This window comes from Lissotriton vulgaris, chromosome 9, assembly GCF_964263255.1.
Source record: "Lissotriton vulgaris chromosome 9, aLisVul1.2, whole genome shotgun sequence".
NCBI lineage: Eukaryota > Metazoa > Chordata > Amphibia > Caudata > Salamandridae > Lissotriton > Lissotriton vulgaris.
Genome location: NC_141697.1, coordinates 291,636,193 through 291,652,092, shown reverse-complemented (window position 1 = coordinate 291,652,092; position 15,900 = coordinate 291,636,193).

The window sequence follows — 15,900 nt, the reverse complement described above, 5'->3', positions numbered from 1 at the left end:
CCAATGGTTTTGCTAGCAATGAAAAATTAGGAATCCATTGCCTGCAGTACGACGTGATACCTAGAAAGGCACGTACATCTCTTTGGGTTTTTGGCACAGCCATTCGTGCAATCGCTGCAATTCTCTCTGGGGTCAACCTCCTTCCCTCCTTTGACAATAAGTGACCTAGATAGGTTACTTCTTGACAACAATATTGGAGTTTAGTAGGTGACACCTTGTGATTCAACTCACAGAGATGTTGCAGCAACGACACCGTAGCGATTTTGCAAATGTCCTGAGTATCGGCAGCCACCAATAAGTCATCGACGTATTGGATTAGGGCCGCACCAACCGGCAACCTAAACGCATCCAGTTGACCCTTCAAGGCTTGACTGTAAATCGATGGACTTTCACAGTAGCCCTGAGGAGCGCGTTTGAACCGGAAGCTACGTCCACCGAGAGAGAAACCGAAAAGGTCCCTGCTCTCTTCGGCAATCGGGATGCTGAAAAACGCATTTTTCAAATCAATTACCGAAAACCACGATGCAGAAGCCGGAATCAGAGTCAGTAGCGCCGTGATGTCAGGCACAACAGGGAATTGAGGTACCACAATCTTATTCACCTCCCGTAAATCGATAACAAAACGATAAACAGGTGGTCTTGAAGGATCAGTACGTTTAAGAATAGGCAGCACAGGGCTGTTGCACACGTTTCCCCGAGTCTCTTCAATAACATCTTTCTCAATCAGATCATAAATGATCGCTAACAGTGCTCGTTCACCATCAAGGGAGATACGATATTGGGGAATACGTGGCAAACGCACATTAGATTTCAACTGAACAACATAGGGCGAGATATCAAGTAGGCCCACATCATTCGGACCCGTTGCCCACAAAGACGCAGGAAGAGAACTCAATTCCGGTGGGAGCTTGTCGAGAGACAAGTACATGGGAGAGACAACCCTTTCTCCTAACGTAAGCTTTACACCCGCAGGAGAACAATACAAAGTTGCGTACAAACGTTTAAGCAAATCCAGGCCCAAAAGATTTTCACCACAACCTGTGGTTAGAATCAATGGAGCTTCTAGCTCACGTGGCCCAATTTTAAGGGGCAAAGGGCGCGAAACTGGATTGCTAACGGGGGCGCCAGAGAATCCAACGGAAACATTTGTTAAGCCAGACAAAGGTGCGCCAGGGAGTTTCGAATGCTGAATAGAACTTTTCGCTGCACCAGTGTCCAACAGAAAAGGCTCAACGACGCCCGATGTTGCAACTGCGACGTAAGGCCCTCTCTGATCAACCGGAACTGATACCACTCCCTCTCCTTGTCTTTGGCTGTACTAGTAATTACTGTCGTCAGTCCCCTGATCGACGTAATAATCGTCTACATTGTACTGCGCAGATCGCCCTTGCGACGATCCACGTTGATCAAAACAATTATTATTATTAGATGAGTTACCTGAGCGATCGTTCTGAGCACCACGACCTCTACCACGTGATGCCTGCTGCGAACCACCACGACCTCCACTAGAGGAGTTACCACTATTACGTTCATTCAAAACAGGGCAATTGAATTTAATATGTCCCTCCTGTCTACAATAAGCACATTGATTGTATCCCAACGATGATCTTTGGGAGGAGGCATCATTACGCGGCTGCGATCGATTCGATTGCGGCTGCGATCTATTCTGTTGGGGTGCATTCTGATTTGAACGCGGAGGATATGCTTGTTGAAGCAACACCTTAGTTTTTAGCTCTTTCGTCTTTTTATCAGCACGGTCGCTCTCTTCTTTCTCTCTATTCTCATAATATTGTGCCGTAGCCAATATCTGAGCAGAGGTAGAAACGGCCCATGCACTTTCCGAATTCTTCAATTTATTGCTCAAATCGGGCAGTAAGTTTGAAACAAATTTATCCACAAACAATCGCTGTCCACCCTCGGTACCCATATCCTGTCCACTATGGTCAATAAATGCTTCCTCGAACCTCGTAAAGAAGTCGGAAACACTCTCATCTTTCTTTTGCCTGCAAGCTGACAATTTGTCCCAGTTTACTCTCATAGCTGGCATAAGCGTTTTCATTAATGTAATTATTCGCTGGGGAAGAGCAGCAATCAACTGTTCAGGCTTAGCACCACCAACTTGCAACCCATCTGCCGCTATGATGGCCGCCCAATCACCACCTAGCTCGGTCGCATGATTTTCCTGACGAATCTTAGCCCATACCGGTTGCGGTACAACATTGCCAAACAACATATCGATATCGGCAAGATTCATTATCGTAGCATCTACGAGCTGCGATAATTCTTTGTAATACCCTGCAGGATTTTTGCGCGGATCAGGCAAAGACTGCTTCACCTGTAGCACTTCCGATCGTTTCCAAGGGAGATGTATCCATACTCTCTGGAAATGTGGTGGAATAATAGGAACAGCAGTAGCATCGCCTGGCATCCACACTGGTGGAACTTCCCGCATGGGGTATTGGCCAGACTCGTCTAGTTGCTTCTCAATATCCTCAACGAACAATGCATGAGGTATAGGAGCGGGGCGAAGAGATAGCAACCGCTCAATAGCACGTCGAACATTAGTATCCACTATCAGTCCATTCGAGAACTGAAGCTGAAGATCAGACAAAGCGGCCAGCACCTCGTCAGGCGCATCAGCCGATATCTGATCGCGAAGGAACTTACACATTTCATCAAACACGTATCTTTGGGTTGGTATATTGAACTGACAAAATGTTTCGAGAACAACACGTGGCGGATTTCTGAGGGGGTTTACCATCCAACCCATCGCCATATTATATAGCGCAACACGTTCTCTCTTTCCAGGAAGCTGACTACGTCTCTGAGGACCATCAGAACCAGCAGACCCATGAACAGGCCCGAGCGAATGAAAGAGGCTAGCCGCAAGGGGAGAATTACGACTACGAGTAGAGGGAGAAAGATACGACACAGGACTAACAAGAGAAGGAGTAGAGACAGTAGCAACAGCAGGAGTTAACAAAACAGGAGCAGTAGCAGCAGCAGGAGTATGTGGAAGTGGAGGAGCAGTAGGGACAGAAACAGGCAAAGGAGCAGGAACAGTCGGAAGGGCGGGTACAGGCTGAGGAACAGGCGGAGGAACAATAGGCGGAAGAATAGGTATGGCAGGAACCACAGGAGCTGCAACTGCGGTACCCTGTACATACGGAGGTGGCGACTTCATAAGATAAGACATTAAAGGATCCTCAACTGGCTCTTCCTTCTTTTCCAACTCCGTAGGCAAAGCGGGATAACATTTATCTACGGTCATAGGCTGTAATCTATCAAACACTTCCTTATCCTTAACCTCCTTATCATGCTGAAATTGCTCTGCTTTCTTTACTATAGTAGCAACATTATCTCGCTGAGTACGTTTATTCTGTCTGATTTCTTTCTGTCGGGCTTCTTTGCGCCACAACCGGAAGGCATCAAACATGGCCGGCCTTGATTTTCGTTCAAATAATTTAATCTCTAGATTATCTAAGATCGGGGCCTCGAAGCTACCATGAGGTGGCCAACGAAGGTCGCCGTCCTTCTTCGTATATTTAATCCAATAATCATTAAAGGTAATTGGACCTAGTCCATGTTTACTGTACAGGTCATAAGTGGGAGTTCCAACCGGAGGTATCGGACACGAGTCCTCCAGTCGGGAATCCATACCACAAGGTCTGAAACAACTAAACAAAGTACTGCGGCCAGGCATCTTGCACACTAGCCGAGTTTCACAAACTTCAAGGGTTACAGGATTTACCAAGTCCCAGCAAAGAACAAAACCCTCGGTCTTTGGCGGCTGCAGTCGTCAAACAACACAACAAAGTACGCTAGCAAAGTGTCACCGACAAAAACACTCACACAGCGTTAACAACAAAAACACTCGAAGTGTCAACAACCAAGAACTCTGGGAGCGACCCACAAATACTTAACTCAAAGATCAATGGCGTCACCAGGAAGGCCCGTCTATCGTCTCGCTATACAAAGGTCTACGCCAGGCGCCAAAACAGGTCTACAGTCAGGGCAGCAGTCCGTCGCAGCCGTCAGGAGGCGGGAATCTTCGCGGGAAAAGTCTTCGGGCCACTTATTTCGACAACTGGATCGATGAAGCGGAGTGCACCTTCCCTCGGAGATTTCACACGAAGTTCCTCACGATCGTCGGGCTTGGACCGGTACCACTGATGCAGCCCCACGTTGGGCGCCAACTGAAGGACTGGGTTCTGTAGGACCCAGCGGTGCCAGGGCACAACACCTGAAACCTTCGTGGGTAACCTGCTCCGGCGTACGAATCACAGAGACACGGGACACTTCCTTCGGCGTCAAAGATTCAAGGTTTATTTACTGCAGGGAACACAGAAGTCACGACAAGCAACACACGTGCAACTTGGGGAGACTGCTTCAAATTGGTTCTGTGGATCGCTCCTTTTATACAGTTTTTACCCATAGGACAACATGGTACACAAAAGTTTACAACCCGGTTCTCATCATTATCCCCCAGAGGGGTCGCTTTGGTCACTTTGAAACACATGAGCTCCGGAACATAAGTGCGGAAACATTTGGCGGTTCCCAACTGTAAAAACCCATCTTCCCACCATTAGCAAATTCCAATCAGCAGTAAAACAGATCGAAGTAGGAACAAAGACAGGTGCGGGGGAAGACGGAGACAGTGGGGAGATCGGAAAGGGTGTAAAAGGGGAGGTATCGAGAAGCACGAGATACAGGCATCAAAGGGACGTGCCTAATGAGATGCACGGCTGAGACAATAAGTCCGTGCGGCAAGATGAGCCTTGAGCGGCGCCATCTGCCTTACAGTAACATCCCCCTCGTCATAAAGACACTTACAAAGGACATGTGTCTTCCGAAAATATCTTGGGAGTCCCAGGGTCGCGAAGCGGACAGCGTCCGTTCGCTGGCTACTTGAGTGCAAGAGACAAAATGGATGCCGTATCTAAGATGGAACCCGTGGGTACAGATGAAAAAAACCCACATAACAGACGAACGGTTTAAGCTAGCACAGCGAAACTGCGCACACTTACTAAACTCGTCATTTGCGGTTCATAGATACCAGACTCGACCATATTCGTGCGAGTCGAAAGCACCACTTACAATTGTCACGGAACCTCACCACCCCCCCTGAACTACATTGAACATATTCCAGACCATAATTCTTACATATTCCCATATGTTTTATTTTCAGACACGCCCCTGATGAAGGCACCGCAGAGGCGCCGAAATGCATAGGGCTCTTTTGTGAAAAAATGTTTGTACATTGTTTGTAGTATATATAAGGAATGAAGTATAATCACTGAAATTGTTATCATGAACTAATGTTAACAAAGATGAATTGAATCAAATGTTTTTTGTTATGATGAATGTAAAAAACTCATGAAAGAAAAAAAGAGACAGAGACATTAAGCAAAAATTTAAAGATATCAACAATAAAAATAAGCATAAAGTGAAAAAAAGTTGTTAAGAATATTTAAAGCGCGGAGCGCCAAGTGAACAGTGCCCGATTTGACGGGCCCAAAAACTCGTCATAACCACTAGACAACCTCTGAGGCTTGAGAGAGAATAGGGAGAACATTGACATGAATACAAAGTCGGTGTGTGGGATAGATGGAGCCAGTGTTGGCTTTAGCGTTGGTGGCGCTCAGTGAGACAATTTCTTTGGCACCCCCATGACTGCCTCCTCGGATTCTTACACTACCACCGGACAAAAGTGACTCTCTTCTCTCCAATCATAAGTTATTACTAAACACACCAATCCCCCTAAAGTCAGCGCCCCCTTCCACAAGTCAACGCCCAGTGCGACCACACCGGTCACACTGCCCTAAAGTCCGCGCCGGATGGAGCCCTGAAAATGCTTTTAGTGCACTGAGTATTGCCTGATAATTTCAATATCTGTAAGAGATGTTTTTATATCCCCAAATCTTCAAATGTACTTTGTAATTCAAAGGCAGCCAGCCATACATGGCCATATGTATCAATAAAGAGTTTTGCGATTCTCAAATAGCAATGTTTAGCGAATCGCATTCAGAGAATCGCAAAATGCAATGTATGTAGGATTTGCTAAAAATTTTGCTAATCCTACATATACGAAATTCGCAAATTAAGAATACCTTCTCATTTGTGTCTATGGGCTAGGAGGCCGGTAGGAATGAATGGGAAGACATTCTCAATTTGCCATTACCAATAAGAGATTCGCAAATTGGGAATGCAATTTCAAGGTTGCAAGGGTGCCAAAAGGACACCCTGTTGCACCCCTGAAATATGCATGTGTCCACATTTTGCGCACACATATGCCCTTAGGGCATGTATGTGCAACATATGGCACTTTTAAAAAATCAAAGAAGTGTTTTTTTAAAAGAAAATCGCAAATGACCACCAACTTGAAGTTGGTTATAATTTGCAATTCCTTATGGCCAAATAGCAAATTTCTGGTGCTTCCAGAATTGCATTTAATTATTCATTCATTATTTCTTTATTTCGGCAGTTTTGCCATAAAAGATTGCACAATACATACATACATTAAATTGCATTTAAGAAATCGTAATTTGCAATTCCTTAATTGCATTCACAAAATAGGGAATCGCACATTTTTCAATTCTCTATTTTGCGATGGCCTTTTGGGATGATACATCCCAAAAGGCTTTTTCCAATTCGCAAACGGACACATTCTGAGAATCTGCCCGTTTGCAAACAGGAAAAAGGCTTTATACATATGGCTCTTAAAGTAATGGGGTAACTTAATCATATATGCCACATTGTTTGGAATACTGCCATCTGCAACCCTGTCACTCGGCCTGAAATGATCGGGCCATGAACCCTGGTCCCGATAATTCCGAGCCCGGAGATCCTACATCCCTCTGTTGCTGCAGAGGCAAGGGTTGGAGGAGGCAGCAGAATCCAGACCATGTCCGACCCCTGCCCCCCTGGAGCGGATGAAGTCTGCCTTGTCCCACTGGCCCCCAACCCACCCCCAGCGCATTGACACTTTCCACATGGTCAGATCGGGTGGAAAATGTCAGCAGTTTTCTCCTTTCAAATAGGCCAAAAATACCGAGAAAGAGACCGGTATCGCTTGGTCAGAGTGGTTATTCCTCAATATGCTATAATGCTGATCTCTTGTTTACTAAAACTCTGAACCTCACCTTCCTCTTTTATAAGTCGATACTTTTAAATTTGAATGTAAAGACTCAATTTTAAATGTGTTAATGTATTTATAGCCTGTCTAATTTGTATTGCAATGTTTTAAGTAACTTAGAAATTATTTAATAAGCTTACATTCATTATGGGATAAAAAATATATATATAAATACCGTTTTTAATGAATGGGTAAATGGATGCCAGAATCGTGGATGTGAGCCCTACATAATCCCCGCACCAAGAACCGGCACACTTGTATGCAGGCCTTTGTGTGCCACGTTGAACCTACAGGACCCAAGGGGATGACATCATCTCGCAATCAATAGACTTTGCTGGAATGCAAATTACCTGATGAAGTCCTGCAGATGTAAGGGCCACATGCATCAAAGTCCAGTTTTGCGATTCCTTATTTGCGATTTTTAGGGAATCGCAAATAAGGAATCGCAAAACGGGATGCATGATTAAAATCGCATAAAATTAGCGATTCGGTAAAAATCGCAATTTTTACCGAATCGCAAATATTATGCGAATTCCAATTTGCGATTTCGCAATCCCCATTGATTCCTATGGGCCAAAAGGCCCATAGGAATCAATGGGAAGGCATTGACATTTTGTGAATTTCTATTTGCGATTCACAAAATGTTAATGCATTCCATGCGTGCAGGGGGGGTCCAAAGGACCCCCCCTGCACCCCTGAAATGTATTTTGAAGTGCATGTTTCACACACACATGTCCTAAGGACACGTGTGTCTGTAACATGACAGTGTTTTAACGTGCAATTTTGTTCATTTTAATACATTTTCGCAAATTACCACAAGGTTCACCCTCGTGGTAATTTGCACCCCCTATTTGCGAATTCGCAATTTTAAAAGTAATCATGCATTGCTTTTAAGGAATCGCAAATTTGCGATTCCTTGAAATCAATCTCATTTTTGGAATTCGCTAAAAATAGCGATTTTGCCAAAAATGCTTGATGCATCCCAAAAACCTATTTAGGAATCGCAAACAGCCGAATTTACTGATTCGCACCGTTTGCACTTCCTAAATAGGTTGATGCATGTGGCCAGTAACTGGGATCCGGCTGCTCCCACGGTAGCATGTGGACAAAAAGTAGTCAGGGAGTGAGAATTATACTGTAGTGGGACATGCCAGGCTGAGAGCAATCGGGTCGATCACGTGCAAAATTACGGGAAGGCTGCTCAATGCGTCACTTCCTGCACTCATGTCAAGTATGGGCCACAGCAGAATCGCTCAGTTTGAGTTTTTCGGGTTCTACCAACCCCACAGGCCACGAAAAGAAGTCCAGTGGCCACCACCGTTTGAATTCACACCAACTGACACGGCGGGGCCAGTGAAACAGATCAGAAGTCTTCATTGAGTCCTAAAAATGTATAATGCTGAAAGTGAAACCTCTGTCATCGGCACTTTGGAGGCATTAATCCTGCCTGTGGGTGTTCTTGTTTCCGCCGATGGCTGCCCAGGACACACTGCAGCTATTAGTATCTTGAAGAATGGCCCTGCCGCAATCACTAACACATTTACGCAATTAGTATGAGGGTAAAATGAGACATTTTTCTTCCCTAATGTGCTTCTATTCCTATTATGGCCCATCCATTTAGCCTTCCTGTCCGTGCCTGGGAGAAGGCATATTTAGCAGCCTTTGATGTTGCTGCTTGTAGAATTAAACTGCAGCTTTATCGGAATTGATTTCTGATGAATTGAATTGCTTTCCAGATAACAACTGTGCTCAGCTTCCTTTGAGCGGCTTTGGGGTTAAATGCTTATTGAATTTAACCAGGCAGGCGATGGCAGTCAGGTCTGAAAATAAATGTGCTTCATTCCCGAGGAATGTTGGTAACTTTAGACATGAATTCACCCCAGTGCAAAGCAGCCTAGAGACAGGGGCCCTGGAAATGCAATGACATGAATTATGACGCGATTATTTACCAGTAATATTTATTACCTCGAGCCTGGCTCTTTATCCACCTCTGCCCTCTGCCGAGTCTCCCAGGATCTCTTGCTTTGAACCTGCTGTGTTCTTGCACCCCAGGGGAACTTAATCCTTTACATGATAATACTTCACGGCTACCTCTGGTCATCCTTGAAATCTACTTACAACACAAGGATGCACGGTGACAGCCAGGGCTAGTGCTAGACAGGAGTGGGGTGGGTAGCTTCCCAGTGCCTCAAAACACCTCAACCACCCTGTGGACCGGCAAATGTACTGGTACACTACTACTGCCCCCCTCCCATCTCTGTCCCTAAGTTGTCCATGAGACATGGCACTCGCACTACACTGAAGAAGGGAGAGACAGGATTTTGGGTGGCGGAGAGGAGGAAGCAGAGCAAGTGTTATGGGGCCCAGGGGCAGGGGGCCACTTAGCTGACATAGCTATTAATAGTGCAGCAGGTGCAGACACACCTGGGCTCATAGTCTTAGGTGCCCAATGCTACCAAATTATGACTGTTCAGCAACAGTGGCTCCTCCATAATGGCGAAGGAGCATCGCCTCACTGCCTGGCTCAGAGGCAGCACATTATGTTTTTTGTTTGCTGGCTCTGAGCCAGGGCTGTAGGGTGGGGCAGGGCCGAGGCATGGGAGGGGGGAGGAGGAGTGCTATGTGCCCTCTCTAAGTGCACATATGTGTTTGTCCAACCGTCTCAGGCTGGCCAAAACACACATGTGCCCTTAGGTTTCTCCAGCCTGGCTGCATTGACCAGCCGGGCTGGAGAAACCCTACAGACTCCCTGTTCTGAGCAGAGCTTCTTTCCAGCCCGCTCAGGACATTACCTGCACAGCCCTGCAGCATGGGTTCTTTAGTGGAGTCTGTCCCATGGGCTGCTGGGTCTAGGAAGAGAACAGGAGGCACGATGCAGGAGGCAGCCGGTAGCTTCAGGTAAGTTCTTTAAAAAAAAAAATATATATATATATATATATATTACTACTAACAGCCCCGCATGACCCCCGCTGCACCCCCCTTCCACGCTCCCTCCACCCATCTCACCGCCACTGCCGTTCAGCTAATTTACTTCTCTTGCACCAGGGCTCATGGCTCCATTGTGATGTTATTCAATCTTCTCCTGTGGGGAATCTCCACCCTTGAGCCTCCCAATCAGGGTACAGCACTGTCATGCCCTAAGCCTTGGAACCCCGAACCATGGCAGTGAGGCACTGAGGTAGGAGTTGTCTCAGGGGCATAGCTGTCAACTGCGCAGCTGGTTCAGTGGCAAAAGAGCCAGGGTTGTTAGGAGGGCTCGAGTCGGGGTACCACGCGGGTGGACGGAGTCCCCCCACTTATTTTACCGGGGAGACTCCATCGCCCCTGCCAAACACCTGGACTTAACTCTTTGTCCTCTCTGGGACGAGGAGCTCGGCACCTTTCGTGACGTCACTTCCGGTCGTGACGTCACTTCCAGTGACAGCGTCCCCCCACTTCTTTTTTTACGACTTATGCTCTGGGTGTTAGGTGTCCAATACACCAACATATGTCTGCATTTTACTGTCCAGACAGTGAATGGGTGAGAGGGCAATTTACCTAGCTTGTATCAGGGACCATGGTCATTTTGCTACCTACGCCACTGTCCCCTCACCCATGATCCTTGCTGCCATGTTCCAGTACTGTGAGACCAAGGAGTAGTCCCCCACCTGTGACTTGTTGCCACGATATGGTACTGCAAAGCCCAGAACAGTAAGCTGGCAGAGTGAAGGACTGTCCCACATTTAAGCTGTACGTCCAGCATTCTGCAGTGAGCTACTACAGGATGCCAAATGTCCCACTTTTTGCTCGTCAAAGGACTGATGTGGGTCAGAAGCTAATCAACAGAGGATGCAAAACAGGCAGGTCAGCGGGTAAACATCCAGCATCCCAGACCAGTGGGATGTTCCAACACTAGTACTAGGAACAACCATTGTCCAGTGGTACAAGGGATCATCAATTGCTAACATGGTAGACTGAAGGAAGTAATTAAAGTACAAGGGGTTAACTATTCAGGCCAATTTTGCAAACTGTTTACCTTTAGAGATGCTTTAAAGGAGGACGATTAACATTAAAAATGAAGTAGACCTGAACTTGCAGGCATCCAACCTACAACCTTCACATTTTGATAATGGTCAGTCAACCCATACGCTAATGGCAGATAAGGTAACACAGGCCCATGGAGAACATGCTTTGCAAAAGATCAAACAATTAGGTCAAGTAGGAGAACCAAGACTAAAATGCACCGCTTATTGTTACAAGCCCCACAACCTTTCCACTACACCACTTGTTTATCTGTTAAAGAGCACATGGACCTGATGTAGGTTGGAGTGTTAAGTGATACAACCCCAAAATACACTTTTTCGTACCCCCATATAATTAGCCAGTGAATTGATATCAAAAGTTGGCTACCGTAGAGGAAATATGGCCATAGGGATGAGTGAGTTGTGGAGAATTCACATTTAGATCTTAGTGATGGAGAGACAGGCTGTTGATTCTTGTTATTGAGTGATATCTTAGCGATAGCCTACTGCTATAAGGCTGATGAAGGAGGAGCCTCCTCCCCTGAGTCATGCATAATCACCCAGTGCAGATATTCCCAGGAAGGTACTCCCTCACATGAGCCTTGCAGCCTGGTCAAGCACTGTGAGATGCAGGGGAGGGGGCTCCAGACTGCAAGAAACTGAGTTAATTCTTGAGAGGGGTAAAAGACCACCTCAACTAATAAGCATAATTATTGTCAGGGCAAAAAAGAAAAGTCACTAAATAAACCTGTGCTTAATCCTGTGGTAGCTTTGTAAAAAACAGCCAGGCTTCACTTCGAAGCAATGTGTAAAGTATTTATACAGCACCCAAACAATAATAAAGTGAAAACACAACACAGGAAAAATTCTCAAACCAATTTAGAAAAATAGAGTAGATTTAATACATACAATTACATGATAACAACAAAAATACAATAAGTAGAACCGGAGTTATGAATATATTTTAAATGTTAGGTAAATATAGCTCCAAAAATCACAAAGTAGCAATCACAGTTTTCTGGTCACGCTGAAGTAGATTAAAATAAAATTTTCAGGCCAACCACGATGTAGCTAAGCCTGGCAGAGAACTCTGCACCGTCCGCGAAATGTGCGGAGATTTGCCTCCTCCGGCAAATCTCCGCACACTCCGCGGCGGACCAGAGTTTTCAGCCCTCGCCTACACCCTCCCTATTAACAATTAATTATAAATGACGTAAAAGACTGCAGTGTCCCGGGACTGCCCTCCTCCTCTTCCTTGCCATCTCTGCGAAAAATGCATTTCTTGTTGGTGTGAAGAGCGGGTCGAGTCACCTCCTGTTCGGAAGTCTCACGGCCATCAAAGTCTTCCTTCAACTCTGCTTCAGCTGCTGTACTCCGACACCTGGGAGTCTGCCCTGCCAAGAGCTGCCATTCCACCTGGGTCTGAAAGTGGTTCTGCAGATGCTTTTCTACTAAGTTCGACGCAGTGACAAACTGACGCTGACTTGAACCAACACAGTGACCTTCAACGCTGTTGCAGCGTGGCTTCGAGGACATCTCTGTGTGGCTCAATGCCGACACAGGATCCAACTGCGAGGCTTGATGAAAATCCTTTGCCTGCATTGTAAAGGGTTTGACAACACTCCTGCATTATAAGGGGTTCAACAATGCGGGACTAGACTGCAAGACTTGATGATGACGGAGCCCCTGCTTCATAAGTGGTTCAGTGAGGAAGACCCGAATTCGAGGTTCGCTCGAAGACCACACACAACCTGCATCATAAGGGGCTCGAAGATGATGCAGGGCCCTACTGGAAGGCTAAAAAATAATGCAGGTACCCAACTGCCTGGATCAGAACCAACGCATAGAGTCTTTGATGGCAATGCTTTCTCCATCTAAGGTACGTTTTCAGAGGGCCCTACGTGGGTCCTGTAGCCGGCCTGCCCTCCATCGCGGTGGGCCTGAACTGTGGATTTACTCCGGTCCTGTGCGACCTCATGTAACCTCTTGGTGCAATTGGCTTTTAAGAACTATATTTATATTGCAGTTTATTCTTTAAAAATTCATATCTCAAGTTTTACTTATTGGATTTTTGTTGTTTTGGTTGGTCTTGGTTTACTCATAAAAACATCTTTATTTCTTTAAACTGGAGTGAAGTCTTTCTGTGCTGTTTGCACTGTGTTACTGTAATTTATGTGTTGCGCAAATACTTTACACATTGACTCTTAAGCTCTTAAGTTAAGCTGGATTGCTCTATGCCAAGCTACCAAAAGGTGTATACAGGTTAATTTAGGTTATGTATAAGAATTACCCTGAATAGGATTGTTGTCCCTACTTAGACAGGGTGCAAACCTCTGCCAAATACAGACCCCATTTCTAACAGTGGACATTCTACCTGTGTCTCAAATATCCCTGGCATCAAACATCATTGCTGTGTCTCATTTACAGAAACCCTGCAGTTCCATCAGGTAAACTATACCAGATAAGAATTTTCCTTATAACAACACATTGACAGCCCATGATTCATGAGTCAGCTTACCAGGCCAGTGTCACTCACTTTCCTCGTGTGTTTCAGCACTCTATGTGTGGCTGAGTCTCCTAAGTCAATGATTAGTAGCACCTTGCTCCTATGGTACCACAATCAATTTGTAAAGAAAGAACATCTAAGTAAAAGACTCGTGAGTCATTTAACACCACTGACTGGGAGGCCTAGAGGTGTTTCCATATATCCAGAAGTACCAATGCCCCATATGCCCCACTGCTAGCACAGAGTGTTGAACAATCCCTCCTTAAGTACGGGGTTGAAGTCTATATTTCACAATTGTAATTAATCATTTGTAGTAAAAGCCTTTGGACTATTCCTTTAGCATAACACAAAGGATTATTGCTTCTTCAACCAAAAAGATGTATATTGAACAAACATGGCCATGAGTAACCTGAAATGTTACTGTTCAGCAACATGTTGGAGGTATTTCATGCACAGATGGATTATGGTCTGGGGACATTAACACCAATCTGCAGATAGGAAATTAATGGAATGCAATTATTCTTTAAAATTAAGAATTCATATAGGTTGAAAACGACTGTTTTCGGTGTAATATTCCATGGATTTTGTTTGCCTTCACAGCCTATTTTGTTGCTGAACCCATTTTTTACATTACAACTCTGCACACTTTTCTCCTGCTAACTAGTGGTGGACAGAGTTTGACATTCCACCAGATTCCACAGAATTCTGCGACAGGGAGGAGTAGACAGTTGTCAATACTTTCCTAGTGCAAAATACACCTTTGCATCCAAAAAACGGATATGACGATGCATTTTGGAAAAGAAAAGAGAGCTGCCAAATGTCCAAATGTGCACCCTCTCCCTGCCGTGTTTAGAGCCTCTGCACATACCATTCGTGCCTCTGCTGTGATTAAAACTTTTAATCATTCCTGCATATGTGCAGTGGTTTCTAAACATAGAGGGACTCTCAGTCTTCCCGCCATATTAAAAAACCACTGCAAACCCCTTGGTGTCTTCACATACTCTGCAGTGATCTGACATTTTAATCACTGCAGAGTATGTAAGGGCACCGATTGATATGCAATGAATTCTAAACATAGAAGCACTGTTCCCTCTTCTAACTGTGTGTAGATACCACTGCATACCACTCAGTGCCCTTACATACTCTGCTGTGATTACAACTTTCGATCACTGCAGAGTATGTAAGGGTGCTGAGTGGTATACAGTAGGTTCTAAACAAGGCAGGAAGTGAGAGCATTTCCTCTAAGTTTTAATAATACTACATTTAAGTACTTAATTCCACCAGCAGAGCAGTGGAATTTATGTGTATTTCCATGTTACAAAGGTAACCTGGAATTACCAAAATCCTCTGATTCCACCAGTGGAATTTGACATTCAGCCCAGGCCTACTGCTAACCAGTGGTACAGTGCTTATGCTCCTGCATTCCAAACATGGTAAAATTGGTAAACACCCAATTGGTACAAATAATTTACGTATAGGCCCCTAGAAAATTGTACTATATGCCCCTACGGCCTGTAAATTTAATGCTAGAAGTGGGCTGCAGCACTCATGTGCCACCCATTAAAATAGCACTGGAAAACATGCCTCAGGCCTGCCACTGCAGTCAAGTAGTGCAGTTTTAAACAGCTATGTCGATCTGGCAAATTAAACTAATTGCCTGGCCTAAACATTACTTTTTAATACATATAAATCACCCCTAAAGTACTCAGTGAAGGCTCATAGGTGCATGGTGTTTAAAAAGCTGGCATGTATTTTACATGTACTGGCAGCAAAAATCTCACAAAATTGTGTTTCACTGGAGCAAAGCTATCTCTCTCATTGACTAACACTGGGTTACCTTATAACATTTAATAACTGATAACCAGTTTGGGGGCGGATGGAAAATACTTCTTTCACTTATTTAAATTGTAATTTCAAGTTAAGTCTGTTTATATTTGTAATGCTTTGTTATGTTATGTTATGTTATGTTATGTTAAAATGGGACTTTTATAGCGCAACGGCTACTCCAAAGGAGTGTCCCGGCGCTTTGAGCTCCAAACCATGAAAAAGAGCAAAAACACAACAGTAACATAAAAGGGGCACCCGGAGGGAAAATTATCCAGCAAACAACCAGGTTTTCAAATCTTTCCTGAAGACAAGCAGATTAGAGGTGTTTCGCAGGGACAACGGTAGCGACCAGTTTTAAGTTGTTATTGCCAAGTTCTTAAACAAACTCATTTGTCTCTCTGGCATTACCTTTCAAATAATATGCAATTTGT